At 43.1% G+C, this 16,497-nt stretch overlaps 1 protein-coding gene across 2 annotated transcripts in view; it reads left to right on the top strand.

The window, feature by feature from the left end:
- WNK2 (WNK lysine deficient protein kinase 2) overlaps positions 1 to 16,497 on the top strand; it is a 637,481-nt gene that overhangs the window by 307,156 nt on the left and 313,828 nt on the right. The window lies entirely within an intron of this gene.

The following is a 16,497-nucleotide window of genomic DNA, read 5'->3' as shown; positions in this document are numbered from 1 at the left end:
TAGGGTTTGTGTTGAGATTTTATGCGGTGTTGCTCTTAAGTATTGCCTTTGCGATATCATCAAACATATCCTGGTCATGTGTTCACCATTTAGTCATCTAATCGTAAAACGGCAGGATATTCAATTGCAGACATTTTTTCAAATAAAAGTGTAAGTCTATACCTATGCGTACGCACTTGTGTGTGTATATGTATATAATATCCTATGTAAATATATCTTTGTGTGTGTATGTATATATATATATATATATATATATATATAGACGGTCTGTGATTATATTTTTATTTGACTCATTTGTTATGATTTTGTCTATTCACTTGCACATTTTTGAACACTTTAATTTTCTCCATTTTGCTTTCTTCACTCTGATATAGCCACGCATTGATATTTCTCTGTCTGGGTCAGTTGCTCCCATGAGTGATAATAAAGGGCAAACCTCTATTCATTTACTTGCACAGTCTGTAGGTGAAAATAACCGTACTGTGAGGCGGAGTAGTACTTCCGTCATCGAAGCTAAAACCTCCACATGCATCTCTGACTCTCCCTCATGTCGTATGTGCTGTGGTTCGTTTGGCCAGCAAGAATCCACATCGGCTTTGTTGCAAAAGCCGGGTTCAGCGAGAACCATGCATAAAGGTCTTGTCAACCCATTGGAAGCTCCTGACATGCAGACCTCCAGTGGCATTCGGTGTTTGTTACATGCTCTACCTCTTGTTTACTCCACCTACCGTCGTCACAGTGATTCTGTGGTTGACTCCGCCTCAACTGTTCGATCACTTCCAGGATCCCTTCCAACAGTGCAAACAGAGGAAGGCATTGAAAACATTCAGAAGAAACAGGAGCAAGAATCTGGGGTTAATTTGAAGGCAACAAACCAATTATTAAATTCCTCTGAGGGAATGATCAGTCAACTCCAATACGACAAGTATTCTCCAAAAATGTCGTCGTTGCTGCCTAGAGACCTATGTATGCCAGATTGCCACTGCGCAGACAATGAGTCGTCAAAGCAGGTGGTCACTCCATCGCTACCTCGAGGAAGCAGACCTTGTGGAAGAAGTTTAGACCTGCCTTGGCTGCACAAGTCCCTACATTTCATAATTGACCAGAAGACTAGTGGCAGTTCGTGTAGGACAGCAAAAAATCCAGGGAACAGCCTATGTTGCTCTTGCTTTGCTAGGGAAGCCATTGCTGAAAGCAGCACAAGAATTTCACAGTTCCAGGACAGAAGCAGCATGGAAGATCTGTTGAAAGAAGAGCAGTCGTTGGCCCCACCAGCTGCACATTGCAATAGGATTCCTTCAGCTGTTGAAAACACCTGTGATGTGGTAGGTTTGAGAACTCCCTTATTCCTCTTAGTGCCACCAGAGCAGTGAAATCCTGTCCCTGTACCACCTTCTCATTAAAAATGAGTGAGCTACCTTCCTCCTCTTCGTACCTATCGTTTTTTCCTCAACCTTCCTCAATGGATATCCTTCGACCTGGTGCCCTGCATGTAAATTGAACTGTTTTACATAAATAGCAATACATCAATATAATTGCTAGTGTATTTGTTCATCGGAAGACACAAGGACTTATGAAGGAAAGAGTAATATGATGATAGAGCTTTAAAATGTATATGTATATTTTCTAAGTTGGGCAACTGTCCAAGATCCTGAAACTAAGCCTCCTTTTACATGCATTAGTATTGTTTGACGTATGTAATGCGGATCTCCAGTATTTGGTTGCAACATCACCCTTGGTTTGAATCCATCAGTTGAGGTCTTCAGCAAAAGAAGATCAGCACATTTAATACCACATTGTTTTCTGAGCTACTGTATCCCTCCGCTCGGACATACATTTACGCCATTCAAAATAATACTTGATTTTCATAAAATCTTACATGTCAAAAAGCAACAAATGTTTGTATAGTCGAGATGAATAAACCATATTAACAGTGATCAACCGCTTCCTATGAAATAATAGTTTCAGATCACTAATAAGTTTATTTAATTATAACATATAGTTTGGCAAGACTTGCAGAAAAATTCTGATTAAACTTAAGCCAGTGATTTGACAAGAAAGTAACTAGGTTATCCAACAAGCAATAAATGACTCCTGTGTATTAAACTAAAGAGACTTCTATTCACACCTATTGAACATTATATTGTAACAGATTGTAAACGTGTGGCTACACCTACAGTATACAATCATTGAGTACGTGCAACTTGAACGCTATCGAGTGTACGGAATTTTATGGTCATTTAGGAAATTATAGAGGGAGGCCCATAGAACTTGTAATTGAATCATTCCTATAGAGTAGAGCATCACCTTGAAGTTTAAATATTTATTGGCATTGTTACGTATTGAAATCATAACAAGTTCAACCAATAATGCGCTGTTGTAGGTCAACATTTCCCCAGACTGCAGCCATACTTGTAGAATTTTAGTCAGTCCCATTGAGCAGCTTCTGGTTTTTCACTTCCAAAATAGCCTGTCGGCATAGTGACATATTCAACAATAGCAACTGAGGACTGTTTCTCATTGTACTCTGCGGATCAGCCAAACCACATTCACCACCTTTTCTATATGTCTGCAGTTAGAGTATTCATAATGTCATATTTCTGAAGTTTTAGTTACAATCGTCTCAGAATATTTAGGGACTTTGGAGACATCTTTCCTGATACAAAGTAAGAGAGATTCTCAGTGGAATTTGGTGGCTTTTCTAAAGATTGTAGTTCTTTTCAATTTTTTTTACGTGCTTGTAGGGGGGAGATGCAACTAGAAATATCTGAATATGCAAATGGTATCGTCCGATGAATACCTGGTGCCTAGGAAAAGGTGTTTAGTTGTATTAATTGGTTGTGTGGGACCGAATCTAAGAAATTCATGTTGGGTTTGTACATTTGAAATTTGGTTATTGATGTGTTCCTGGGATCGTGGAATACAAGTTGCCTGCTGTAAGACTTCTGTTATATTTTCTGTTCAAGTAACATTGGAGTTGTGTGTCGAATCTTTGTCAATTTCTAGAAAAACATATTTCTGGGGTTTCTACATAAGATTATTGACATCTTGCTTTCTAAATCCTATTCAGCGAGATTCATCACATGCTGTCTCTGTCCATCTGTTAAAAAGGGTGACTATTTCATTTTCCCATAATGATGTGCCTCCTGACAAAACTAGAAAATCATACGTTTACCATTGCTTCCAATCTTGCTGTTGTAAAAGGACAAATATAAAATGCACGGAAAACCCACAAAGGGTGCATTCTCAAACAAGACGAACTACATAATTCATGCTATTAGCACGTTCAGACATCTCCAATTGTACGGTCTTCTTGATTGTTAGGATTTTTAGACTTCCACAGAAGGATTAAGTAAATAATTAGGATGTTCTGGAAAAACATAGAAATTCTGTATCGAATGTATACACGCTCATTGTCAGCAGCGATAGATTTATCAGAGGGGGAAAGCCCAGATACATTACTTAATACGAACTAGGCCTCTATAAATAAGTAAAATAAGAGCTACATTTGTTGCTGAACAGTCTTGGAGTATATGCAGACACACCAGGACTGTCTCCGGAAATGCCTTTGTTGAAAAGATACACTTTAAATAGTTGCACCCAGCATGCTTAAAGCTATCAATGTTGCATGAAGTTTGTGCTGCAGTCTTGGAGCCCCTAGAGGATGCTCCGATGATGTAGTGAGGTTGTCCATAGAAGTACCTAAACCCAAATGAGCTGCTTAAAACTGAGTGGCAGCACCCAATAGTCCTCACTCTTCCCACTTGGTATTTCACTCTCTAGGTCTCGCAGGTTCGTTTCGGAACATTATTAAGATGCATTTGTACAATAAAGTTGCACCTGGAGTCCAAACCCACACATAGTATCACAGACGCCGGCCCATTTTCTTATCTGTAGTTAAATACTAAAGAACCATCTAGATTTGGTACTAGAGCAAAACCTTCTACAACTGGGTCCTGCTAATAACACTCTGTCATGAGGTATGAGAGCACACACAAAGATGGTTTTCTGTCTTCGAAGCCAATAATCCATGCAGTGTTCCTGTTTTCGGATACAGTGGTTCCACTCCTTGCTTAAAGCACACCGAACATTCCTATCGGTGTCAGATCTGCTGTCATTTTCCTTGTCAAACCATTGCAGTTTGTGGGATATTAACATTACCGCACAGTTCGTATTACAAAGAAACTGAATGTGCCCTTTATTGCGGATTATGACATTACTTTTACACTGTAGTGTTTAGGTCATCTTATGAATCTGAAAGCTTTTGGAGTTTAGTAAAGATAATGTATTATCTATGTATTTTTGCATTAGCTAAACAAAGCCCACAAGAGGAGATGCAAAGCTTTCTGATTGGGGTAAAAAAGGTACATCAGTAGAATGTAGTGATGTAAGTGGCAGCCACAATCCTTGCTCTCAAACTATCCTAGAGACACCCTTGTCTTGCCCAGGTTAGTGCTTTATGGACACTTGAAATCCTCTCACACTCATCAATTTATCCAAAGAAAATCCTACTTGCATCCCAGTAATGAAACAAAATAATTGCAGCCAGGTTCTAAAAAATGTTGCACAAAACATTTTTGAACTTGCACTAAACGTGAATAAGATGCCTCCTTTAATTCAAAACTCACCTGAGCAATTACACTAACACCAAACTTCAAATCCAGGCATGCCACTGAAGACCTGGTCTAGTTCACAATTTATCTGAAAACCTCTCTATATTCCTGTCTGACCACTTCCTCCCATTCAGTCACTTAGTCTTCAGTGGTTTCAGCTTCTCATTTCAGGATCGGTCTGTTCCCTACTCTATGCTATTAATTGATGTACCTAACCTCAGCTTAAACATCACTACCAATTTCCCCTCCCATGTCAAAGGCCAATTTCGAGACACTAATTCTCCATTGCCTCCAGATCTCATCACCTGCCCTCTTACCTGATCCCATCAATGCACAAATTCCTTCATGAAAGATCCAAGCCCTTCTTAATTCAACTCTCAGGAAAAAAATGTAGGTGATGCATTCAAAGAGACACTGGAAAAAATCTCTTTAGCTTATTTTAAAAGCTCCCTCCAAAATATGCAGAACTTCTTACACTTCGATATTTCAACTACATTTGACACCCACTCAAAAAGGCTCCATAAAACCTTGGCATAATTTATGCTTATCAGACTCTCTAAAATACCAAAATGCCTTTCTTACTCTAAAGCCTCAGACCAAGTATCAGCTTATGAGTTCCTGCTAGATGAGACTGCTTCCTACCATTTCTTAGCCCCACCCTCCCCTGCCTCCTCCTCCTGACAGCCTTTATTAACAAAATCCTTCAGCTCGAAGACCCCTGTCTGCTAAAATGCTTCTTGGCCACACCCCTCATGTAACAGTCCTTCCTTAACTCTGTAGACCCTTACAACTGCCACCATATTGCTGTCCTCACTTCTATATCTAAAATATTGGAAAGGTGATGACTTCCCACCTTTCAGTTTCTAATTCCAGTTCTATGTGAATGACACTAGTCTCAATACCTGAGAGTCACAGGAACTGAGAACCAATGCACAAATGGCCTCAGAGCTATACAAACATGGACAAACTAAAACAGGATTAATCGCAATGGCCCCAAGACTGAAACTTGGTCCTTGCATCTCACAACCCTTTGAGAACAATCTACTTACTGTGACTCTACCTACTTTTTTTAGGGAGACTGAACCTGTCACAAACAGTGCTAGAAATGTGAGCGCCTATTTGAATACTAATCCTCAGCCTTAATTCACAAATTAGAACCATGGTTAAGTGATCCTTGATCCTTTTACCGACTACACCTGCTCAGGAAGGCCCTACCTGACATACCCAAACCTTGCCACACCTCAACGAAACCTCCCTTGGGTACATTGTCTTGCATCCTACCAGGTAAATATATTCCAAAATACCTTAAATGCCAGTGTTCTCCTAATCCATGGCCTGAGTTAAAAAGAAAAAAAAAGTCACTCTCCAACGGTAAAAACGGATCCCCCGCCAAACCCACTATCTGACTTTCAAATGTCTGTGGTTCCACCCCCACCTACCTTAGAAACAAAATAGTTCCTGCAGGGGGAGGTGTGAAGCACCTCCACCCAGTACAGGCTTTGTTACTAGCCACAGAGTGACAAAGGCACTCTCCCCATGTGGCCAGCAACATGTCTGGTGTGTGGCAGGCTGCTTAAACTAGTCAGCCTACACGGATAGTCGGTTAAGGTTACAGGTGTCCTCTGGGGTGTATGTTACAATAAAATGTACACTGGCATCAGTGTGCATTTATTGTGCTGAGAAGTTTGATACCAAACTTCCCAGTTTTCAGTGTAGCCATTATGGTGCTGTGGAGTTCGTGCATGACAGACTCCCAGACCATATACTCTTATGGCTACCCTGCACTTACAATGTCTAAGGTTTTGCTTAGACACTGTAGGGGCACAGTGCTCATGCACTGGTGCCCTCACCTATGGTATAGTGCACCCTGCCTTATGGTTGAAAGGCCTGCTAGAGAGGTGACTTATCTATACTTCATAGGCAGTGTGAGGTTGGCATGGCACTCTGAGGGGAGTGCCATGTCGACTAAGTCGTTTTGTCCTCACTAGCACACACAAGCTGGCAAGCAGTGTGTCTGTGCTGATTGAGGGGTCCCCAGGGTGGCATAAGACATGCTGCAGCCCTTAGAGACCTTCCCTGGCATCAGGGCCCTTGGTACCCAGGGTACCAGTTACAAGGGACTTACCTGGATGCCAGGGTGTGCCAATTGTTGAAACAAAAGTACAGGTTAGGGAAAGAACACTGGTGCTGGGGCCTGGTTAGCAGGCCTCAGCACACTTTCAAATCAAAACAGCATCAGCAAAGGCAAAAAGTCAGGGGGTAACCATGGCAAGGAGGTATTTCCTTACAAATACACTCTCACCAAACCCCTACAATCCAACATGCAACCCTCTATGTTCCCCCAAATCCAATGGAAAATCCAGAGGTCTCTTAATTACCTGGGCAACACCTGTGGAACAGACCCCCCAACAACCTACTCGCATCCAGGAAGCAGCTGAGAATATACCTCTTGTACAACCTGTGTCTCACTTTCTCTCTGCCCTTAGAAGCCATTTAGTTACTGTTAGGCCTGACATGCTTTAGGGTGGTCACCCCTAACTTTTTGATGGCCTGCCTCCACTTTTTGGACTCTGTTTTTGCTGGCTCTTAGACTCAGCGCACTTTACCACTGCTAACCAGTGCTAAAGTGCATATGCTCTCTCCCTTTAAACATGGTAACCTTGGATCATACCCAATTGGACTATTTAATCTACTTAAGTCCTTAGTAATGTGCACTGGATGTGCCTAGGGCCTGTAGATTAAATGCTACTAGTGGGCCTGCAGCACTGGTTGTGCCACCCACTCAAGTAGCCCATTTACCTTGTCCCAGGCCTGCCAGTGCAAGGCCTGTGTGTGCAGTTTCACTGCCACTTCGATTTGGCATTTAAAAGTACTTGCCAAGCCTAAAACTCCCCTATTTCTACACATAAGTCACCTCTAATGTGTGCCCTAGGTAACCCCTAGAGCAGGGTGCTGTGTGGGTAAAAGGCAGGACCGGTACCTGTGTAGTTACATGTCCTGGTAGTGTAAAACTCCTAAATTTGTTTTTACACTACTGAGAGGCCTGCTTCCTTCATAGGCTAACATTGGGGCTGCCCTCATACATTGCTGAAGTGGCAGCTGCTGATCTGAAGGGAGTAGGAAGGTCATATTTAGTATGGCCAGAATGGTAATACAAAATCCTGCTGACTGGTGAAGTTGGATTTAATATTACTATTTTAGAAATGCCACTTTTACAAAGTGAGCATTTCTCTGCACTTAAATCTTTCTGTGCCTTACAATCCACGTCTGGCTAGGTTTAGTTGACAGCTCCTTGTGCATTCACTCAGACATACCCCAAACACCGGGTACTCAGCCTCACTTGCATACATCTGCATTTTTAATGGGTCTTCCTGGGCTGGGAGGGTGGAGGGCCTGCTCTGACACAAAGGACTGCCACACCCCCTACTGGGACCCTGGCAGACAGGATTGAACTGAAAGGGGACCTGGTGCACTTCTAAGCCACTCTTTGAAGTCTCCCCCACTTCAAAGGCACATTTGGGTATAAAACAGGGCCTCTGCCCTACCTCATCAGACACTTGCTGGAGAAGAAACCTGAACCAGAAACTACATCCTGCCAAGAAGAACTGCCTGGCTGCTCAAAGGACTCACCTGTCTGCTTTCTACAAAGGACTGCTGCCTCGCTGAACTCTTGTCTGGCGGTAAAAAAGTGCCCTCCAAGGGCTTGGAAAGAGCTTGCCTCCTGTTCCCTGAAGTCTCAGGACCAAAAAGACTTCTCTTTTTCATTTGGACTCTTTGTGCGCCGAAACTTTCGACGCACAGCTTGCTCCACGGCGAGAAAATCGCCGCACACCGACGCTGATCGACACGACGCCTTCGAGGCGACTGGAACTTCGACGCACGGCCCCGCAAGGACAACGCCGCCCGACTTCCAGAGGGGAAATCGACGCGACACCTGCAGTGAGAACGAAACTTCGATGCACAGCCTCCCGGAACAACACGCAGCCGGAAAACAAGCCGAAGAATCCACGCACAGACCTGGGACATCTCGTAATCCCGCGAACCACTGAAAGAGACTGTCCGCGCGCCGGAAAACGATGCATGACTTCCCCGCATGAAAAAACAACGCAAGTCCGTGTGTGCAGGGGAGAAATCGACGCACACACCATTTTTCCACGTATTTCTTCTTCTGCGGCCCTTTGCAGAGATTTTCTACTTTAAACCAGGTACTTTGTGCTTGAAAGAGACTTTGTTTGCTTTTTAAAGACTTAAGACACTTTATGTCACTTTTTAGTGATATCTCTACAATTTCACATTGCATCTTTATTCGTTTTGACCTGAAATTATCCAGATAAATATTATATATTTTTCTAAACCCTGTGTGGTGTATTTTTGTGGTGCTATATTGTCTTATTGTATGATTTATTGCACAAAAACTTTACACATTGCCTTCTAAGTTAAGCCTGACTGCTCGTGCCAAGCTACCAGAGGGTGGGCACAGGATAATTTTGGATTGTGTATGACTTACCCTGACTTAGAGTGAGGGTTCTTCCTTGGACACCTGACTGCCAACCAAAAACCCAATTTCTAACAGTTACGCAGTGTGCACTTTACAAATCTGTGTAGATAAAATAAATATATGGTGACAGTGCAGAATGCATTGCTTCTGTGTAGAGGCAGTACACCTGCAAAATCATATGCAGTGGTGCGGTTAGGAGTATAGGTTGACACTTGGGCAGGCACAGCCGTTGTCCCTAAAAAGATACGGTGGCTTCTGAACTCCATACTCTAAGCTGTGTGAGGTTGGACCTCAGGAGGAAAAGGTACACTGTACAAGTGATAAGAAAACCAGTTCTGTTTGTTGTCGTGCCCCATTTGCCAAAGCCTTTTCAAATCTGGGTAGGTACCTGGCTAAGCAATAAAATACCTTCCTTGGCAATGGATTAGCATTTATTTACTACAACTTGTAAGGTAGTGGAAAATATGAACGCAAGTAACCCCTTTCCATCTCCTTATGGTCTATGGGAGACCATGCAGGCAAAACAAAGGAGCGCACCATCAGATGCTTTCAGTGTATTAAGGGCCAAACTTGTTGCTGTGCCAGCCTTCTCTAAACACTCGCCTTCCATCTGAGTATATAGGGCCCAAGGAACTGGGGTTGCACATCTACAATTGAGCAGGGATGAGCAAGGAGCAGGTATGAGCAAATACACTGTCAGTAATAGGCGCTTCAATGCTACTTCTGCCAGTCATATTCTATTCCACTTCTCGCAGAGTAGCGTAGCACGGATGTCATGGGCCCTGGTGCAAGCAAAGGAAATGGCTCCTTTGACTGTTGCTAGGATAATAATTTACGGCAATTAGCACTGTTTAATGAGCCTCCTCGTGACTCTGGGCCTTGGTGCCACCGCACCTGCTGAGCCAATAGCAGCTATGCCTCTGAGCATGTGGCAACTGACACTATTTGTTCTGTTTATATTTCAAAAAGTTAGCCTAGCATCCGACTGGCACAAAAAAGAGGCCCAGTGACCAAAATAAGTGTTCCATAGTTACTGAGTAGTAACAAAGTGGCACAAACTTGTAAACTGAGCAACTCTCGATTTCATAAGATTTGCTGCCTTGGTGATCTAAGAGATGTTGGGAGCCCCATGCATTTGTTAATGCTGCGGGCTGTGTGTGTGCAGTAATATTTGAGACAGTGTTACTTCCCTGTAAAAAAGATAAAAACCTGGACCCATCCCTGATCTTCTACCTACAAAGTATGATCGCTCTATGTCCATCCACGGTGCGTGCAATGAGAAAACAGCATCGACGCCCTGCTGTGCGCTGCTAGCTACTGCCGCGGAGTCTTTTTTTTTTTTTTAAAGATGTTTTCAACACTGACTTCACAGCACGAAAATGGCCCACCCGCTGACCTATCAAACTGGCCCTTATGGCTGTCCAGATGGCCTAATAGGCCAGTCCAACTCTGGATCTACATTTAACAAATCGTGTTCTTCAGGAAGAAACAGAAAATGGGCTATTTATATTCTAATTGTAATATTCTCAATAAAGAAGTGTACAGAGGTAAGCCACTATGGAGTGCCTTGTACTTCAAATCTTGTCACTTATTCGACTCCTTATACAGGAAACGTTGGCAAAATAATTCTGGATGTAATCTTTTCCCTGGCATTTGTAAAGTTGTCTACATAAAGCTCTCGTTTATAAATGAAAAGGCATTATCTTCTTTCATTTACGAGTCACAGGGGTCAACAAGAAAACCAATATCTCCCTTCCCTCCTCGTTAGTGTAAATACATTGGCCCACTCTGACCTGCAGGGCAGAGTACATTTCCTTAATGCAGTTCAATATATTTGCGTCTGTGCAGGTTAATAATACAGTCCCTGAATATTAATAAAAATTGCTGACTAAGGAGAATGTAAAACTGAATGAATCCATCTAACTTCATTACCTCTTCTAAGCCTCTTTATATTCTTCGAATGGAGGTCCAATTGGGAATGCATCTACTTTCAAAGTGAATATCAGTGTTTTTTCCTACATGTGAGTAGCTATCTCATTGGCCTGCCTTTTTACTTGGCACGCATCTGTGCTGATAACTCTGGTTGCTGTAGATAGTTCAATAGCAATAGTTACCTGTGCAAGCTCCCATTTATTTGATTAGTGGGTGTCTCCATTCCATTTCAATATTAATGCTTTCCTCTGGTACCATATTTTCTAATGGTAAGAGAATAAGCTTCAGCTGACACTATTGCTATAGGATCTTGGGCACAAATTTATGTATGTGCACACAATGTCACAAGACCTTCCACTGCTATTCCTTCCATATCGCTGGGGTATCTCTCCTCTCCCTTTTCTTAACTCCTATCCCTTTTCTTAACTCATGTTTTTTGGGACTAATCATGTTCAGTTCCCTACATGATATATTGGAATTTTTCCCTTCTCTGATCATTCTATCCAGACAACAGTGGAATCCCCCTGCCCTAGACATTTCACACACTCCATTGTGAAATCCTACCCATAACCATACTCTAGTGTTTCAATTGAAAATCCTTGTCCTACCTGTTCTCGTAATGTGGTTGAGGTTCTTGCCCATTCACTGGTGGCTGTATTCAGGGAAAGCTCACTAGCAGGCCTTACTAAAAAGTTCACTCCGACTCTTAGAATATAGTCAAATGTGTCTCACAGCATCGTAACTTTGAAACAGTGGGTGAGCCTGTAGGCCTCACTCCAGTGCGACAAGTTAAAGACCAGTCCACTCCTACTGGTCACTACACTGTATGCTGCCACTATGGCACTCTTGTTGCATACCTCTTGGTAAAGGCAGTAGCCTTCCACCACTGAAGGTAGCACTTTGGTCTCCCTTCTCGGTCCAACAAGAGCGCAATTTGTGAAACAAGCCTATGTCAGGTTGCACACCCATGAGCTGTGTTTGCCTATGACAGCAAAAATCTGCATTAGGTATCCAGACATCATTACAGTTGGACACTCTGGTTGGGATACACATCCATAACCGTGCAGAGGACTTTTCAATCCCAACAATGACACTTTAACCAAGGGATCTCAGTGCAGTCTTACTACAAATGGGCCTGCTACTGTAGCTTATATACACACTGGAAATATTTTCAATAAGGAACCAAATTGAGATCGCTCTGTGCCAGAATTGACAGTGCTGTACATGCAGTATCTATATGAGCATACAGTATAAAACCAGGCAATGTTACCGTAAGCAAGAATGAGCTGATCCTAAAGTAGACCAGGGTTAATGACGCTATATATAATACAATAGAAAAAAAAGTTGCAGTTGATGGAAAATGATCATTTACGAGTCCATAGTGAATTATAGTGCATTACAGGAATGTTTTTCATTGAGGGGTTCTGAGTGACATGAAATAGACAACAAGAGCGAAGCTAAAGTTCTGGATTGTGGGACCTGGCATCCTTGGCGTGGTTTCCCCTAACTTTTTGCCTTTAGACTTCCTGTTTTTCGGACTTTGGTTTTTCCCACCTTAGGATTCGCACACTTTCATACTGCTGGTCAGTGTTAAAGTGCTTCTGGTCTTTCCAATAACATGGCAACATTGACTTATCGCCAACTGGCATGGTTAATTTACCTATAAGTCCCTAGTAAATTGCACCGCGCATGCCTAGGCCCTGTACATTAAATGCTTCTAGTGGGCCTGCAGCACCGATTGTGCCATCCACTTAAGTAGCCATTTAAATATGTTTTACACCTTCCATTGCAGAGCATGTGTGTGAATGTTTGAACTGCCACTTCGACGTGGCAAAATAAACCATTTGGACGGGCTCAAACCTTGCTTTCTATTACACATAATCACCCCTAAAGTAGGCCCACGGCAGCTCCAAGGGCAGGGTGCAGTCTATTTAAAATATTGAACATGTACTTATAAGTTTTACATATCCTGGTGGTGAAAAACTCCCAAAATTGTTTTACCCGCTGCAAGGCCTATCCCTCCCATAGGTTACATTGGAATTGTCAGTCACCAGATCCTCGGGGTCTGCGCATGTTCCCAACATGTCCACCACAAGACAGCTCCAATACTCTGATTAGAATATCAGAGAGTCCAAGTGGGGAAAAGGGGATTAGGTAGGGAACAGCTGGGAAGGAGACCTGTAGGAAACAAAAGGTTAAACACACACAGTATCAAGATTGTCACATTAAACTTTTACTAGCCCATTATTCTAAGCATTGTCATACTGTAACCATGGATAACTTAAGCATGGACTAAATAACTAGGCCTCAAGACGTCTGGTTACCTGGGAAGAAATTAAGAATGATTAATACAACTTCTCAATGAATCTCTTAATGAAATGTCACTCTTTGACTAAAAACATAAGCACCCTCTAGAATTATGTCTTCAGAATCAAACATAATCTTTTTGCATGAGGACAAGGAAATAATCTGAACGTTTTCTGGAACACCATAGGAGTTGTATTAAGGGGCTTATTATGCACATTTAATGTAACATCTAGAATTCTAACACTTAGTTTTTAATGCAGACACGTGAATTGCGCACATTGCTGAATTCAAAAGAATATGCAAATGCCATGAAATGATTGCGCACACTGCAAGTGCTCTGAAACATCAAGTTTAATTGCGGGAAAAAAAATTGCGTGTTTTGTCGATTCGAAAGCCACAATGTAAATGCCATGAAATGGTAGCGCACAATCAATATCATGAGTTAAGCACAAGAAATTAATTGCGAGTCTTGCCGATTCGAATGCCACCATGTGAATGCCGAGAAATGGTAGCGCACAATGAACATCAAGAATTAAACACAAGAAATGAATTGTGTGTCTTGCCGATTCGAGTATCAACATGCAAATGCCAGAAAAAACCAAGTGCACATTCACTCGCACAAGATCAAATCTTCCATCATGAAAGTTAGGCCCAAGAACTCGAAAGTCTTCGAGATCGGGGGCCCAGCCTGACCTCAGTCTTACCACCCTGATCAAGTATCACCAACACGATGAAGGGCAGGGCCTGGAAGATCAAGGTAGGCCTCCGGAACAGGAGCTCAGGAAGTTGCTGCTGCTCCGCACCGAGACCTCTGAATAGTGAGCACGTGGAGCTGGGCTGGCTGCCTTATATAGAGTCCTGGCCCATCCCCAAACCACACCCAGTCATGCTGCAGAGGAAGCTTCTAGAAGGCCCTGGAAAGGGACCACACCTTGACACACTCTGAAAGCCTGCAGCAATACATTGCAAATGAACAGTATTTATAAGCACCTTGAATATAAGTCGTCCGGATTAAACTCTGCAATGTAAAAGGTTAAACAGCACATCAGCATAATGCATGAATTACGTTATCTTGGAAGTGCTGGGTCTTTGCATTCCAGTCACCCTTAGAGCACACACTGCTCTGATGTTGACAGGAATTACTTTATTACACTTTATAAGCATCATTTTCAAATGGGACCAGCTCACACCTCCAAGCTTGGTGTCTCTGAAATCATAATTTAAAACCCTGGCTAATGTTGAAGTTGGATTTTAAATTGTAATTCTAAAAAAGCTATTTGTAGCATGTTGGCATTTTCTTCCTTTAGCCTTTTGGTGCCCGCTGCCTGTCCCTGATCACATGTCTGGGATGGGAGACAGTTGAGCTTTTGTATTCTCTCTAGACAGCCAACATAAAGGGAGCTTAGGTAGGACTAGATAGGCCTTCCGAGTCTTGATGAGCCAGCCTCCACGGGATGGGAGTAAGGAGCTGTACATAACCTCACCTACACCTGAATAGGCTGTGTCTCCCCTGTAGTGACTCTTTAGCCAGGGCAGGAAGGGCACAACATCTGTGCACTTCAAAAGCATGTCTTCAAAGTCTCCTCCCTCCCCCGTATCAAAGGCAACACTGGATATAAGCACTGGACCTCAGACACCGCCAATTCGGTACACTTCTGGACCTGTTGATACTCTGCCAGGAAGAAGTGCTGATGAATGATTGCTACTCTGCTGGACTCCTGACTTGCTGTGCTGACCTGCTGTCCTCTTGCCTGGGATTGAGAAGGACTGGACCTGCATCTCTCCAACCCAGAACCTGGGGTGACTCCATGGGCTAGCTGGCTGACTTCATGATCTGAAGTCTCAGGAACATAAAATACTTCCAAACACCCTGCTCCTGCACCTGGACTCTATCTGTGAGTCTACCCTGCCACCTCAGTCCTGGACCCTTGGAAGAAAGCCTAAGGTATTAGCTCCAGCCGAAATGATGTACCCTCTGCTGCAGGACCAGAACAGATGCATCGCTGCTGCGTGGAGCAGAACTGATTCATTGCCACAGCAGCGAGGATCAGAACAGACGCAACAGACTTGCATCACTGCTGCATCCCGCATCTTGGAACTGGCTCATCACCTTTGGAACTGCCACTGTGGGACACTTTACACAGTGCAAACTCCTTGCATCCCTTATCGATGGCAAGCTCAACAATGATGCTACAGCTCCACATTGCAGCCTCAGCGCTTATCAGAACTGATGCATCTCCTCAGCTGCACAACGCATCCCAGACATCACCCTTTGCATCGCAACCTCTCATCGACGGGATCCTTGACAACGATGCAACAGGACCTCACACTGCAGCCTTACCGCATCTCGGATCCAACACATCGCATCAGCTGCTCCACGCATCTTTGTTTCGGATCCACGCAACACCCCGCAACCAGGATTTAAGGTACTTTGGTTCAGCAGGCCTAACGGTAGATGGCCTGTGCTCCATCATGGTCACTTGATCTTTTGACTTTGTCCCAGTCTGGTGCAACCAGATACTCTCGATTGGCACTTTTCGCTACAAAGTGCTAATCTACAATTTTATTCTTCCAAAATTCATAACTCAATTCTGCTTATTGGATTCTTGTTGTTTTGGTCTGGTAATATTTATTGAATTGAGATCTGTTTTTCTACCCTGGGGTGGGATTCTTTTTGTGTGGTGTTTTCACTGTTGTACTGTTTGAAGTGCTGCACAAATACTTTACACATATTTCCTTCAAGTTAAGCCCGATTCTCTGTGCCAAGCTACCTGAGGGACAAGCAAATTTGGGGTTTGCTTGTGCTATAACCTGACAAGAAATGTGGTTGCTGTTTGACCAGGGGTCACACCCCAGTCAACCAACAACCCAATTTCTTAAATCCATGGTGACACTCAGAACCCTGAGGAGAAAAACATCACTGTAATTCACTTTTTAACTACCTATAACTTTGCTATGTTGGCCCCTGCTTTCCACTGCTAGCAGTAGTACAGGAGTAATAGGGAACCCATATAACATGTCCTCTGATTTGAATCCTGGTCCCAATGGTTTTTAAAAAAACTTACTTGCCCTCCTTGATCAACCTCTACTACCTTCTCTGCTTTATTTCCCACTCTTGAAACCGTGGTTTCTGCTTTCAGTCAAAGC

The sequence above is a fragment of the Pleurodeles waltl genome, chromosome 9, assembly GCF_031143425.1.
Source record: "Pleurodeles waltl isolate 20211129_DDA chromosome 9, aPleWal1.hap1.20221129, whole genome shotgun sequence".
Classification (NCBI taxonomy): Eukaryota; Metazoa; Chordata; class Amphibia; order Caudata; family Salamandridae; genus Pleurodeles; species Pleurodeles waltl.
This window is presented reverse-complemented; position numbering and strand designations above follow the sequence as displayed.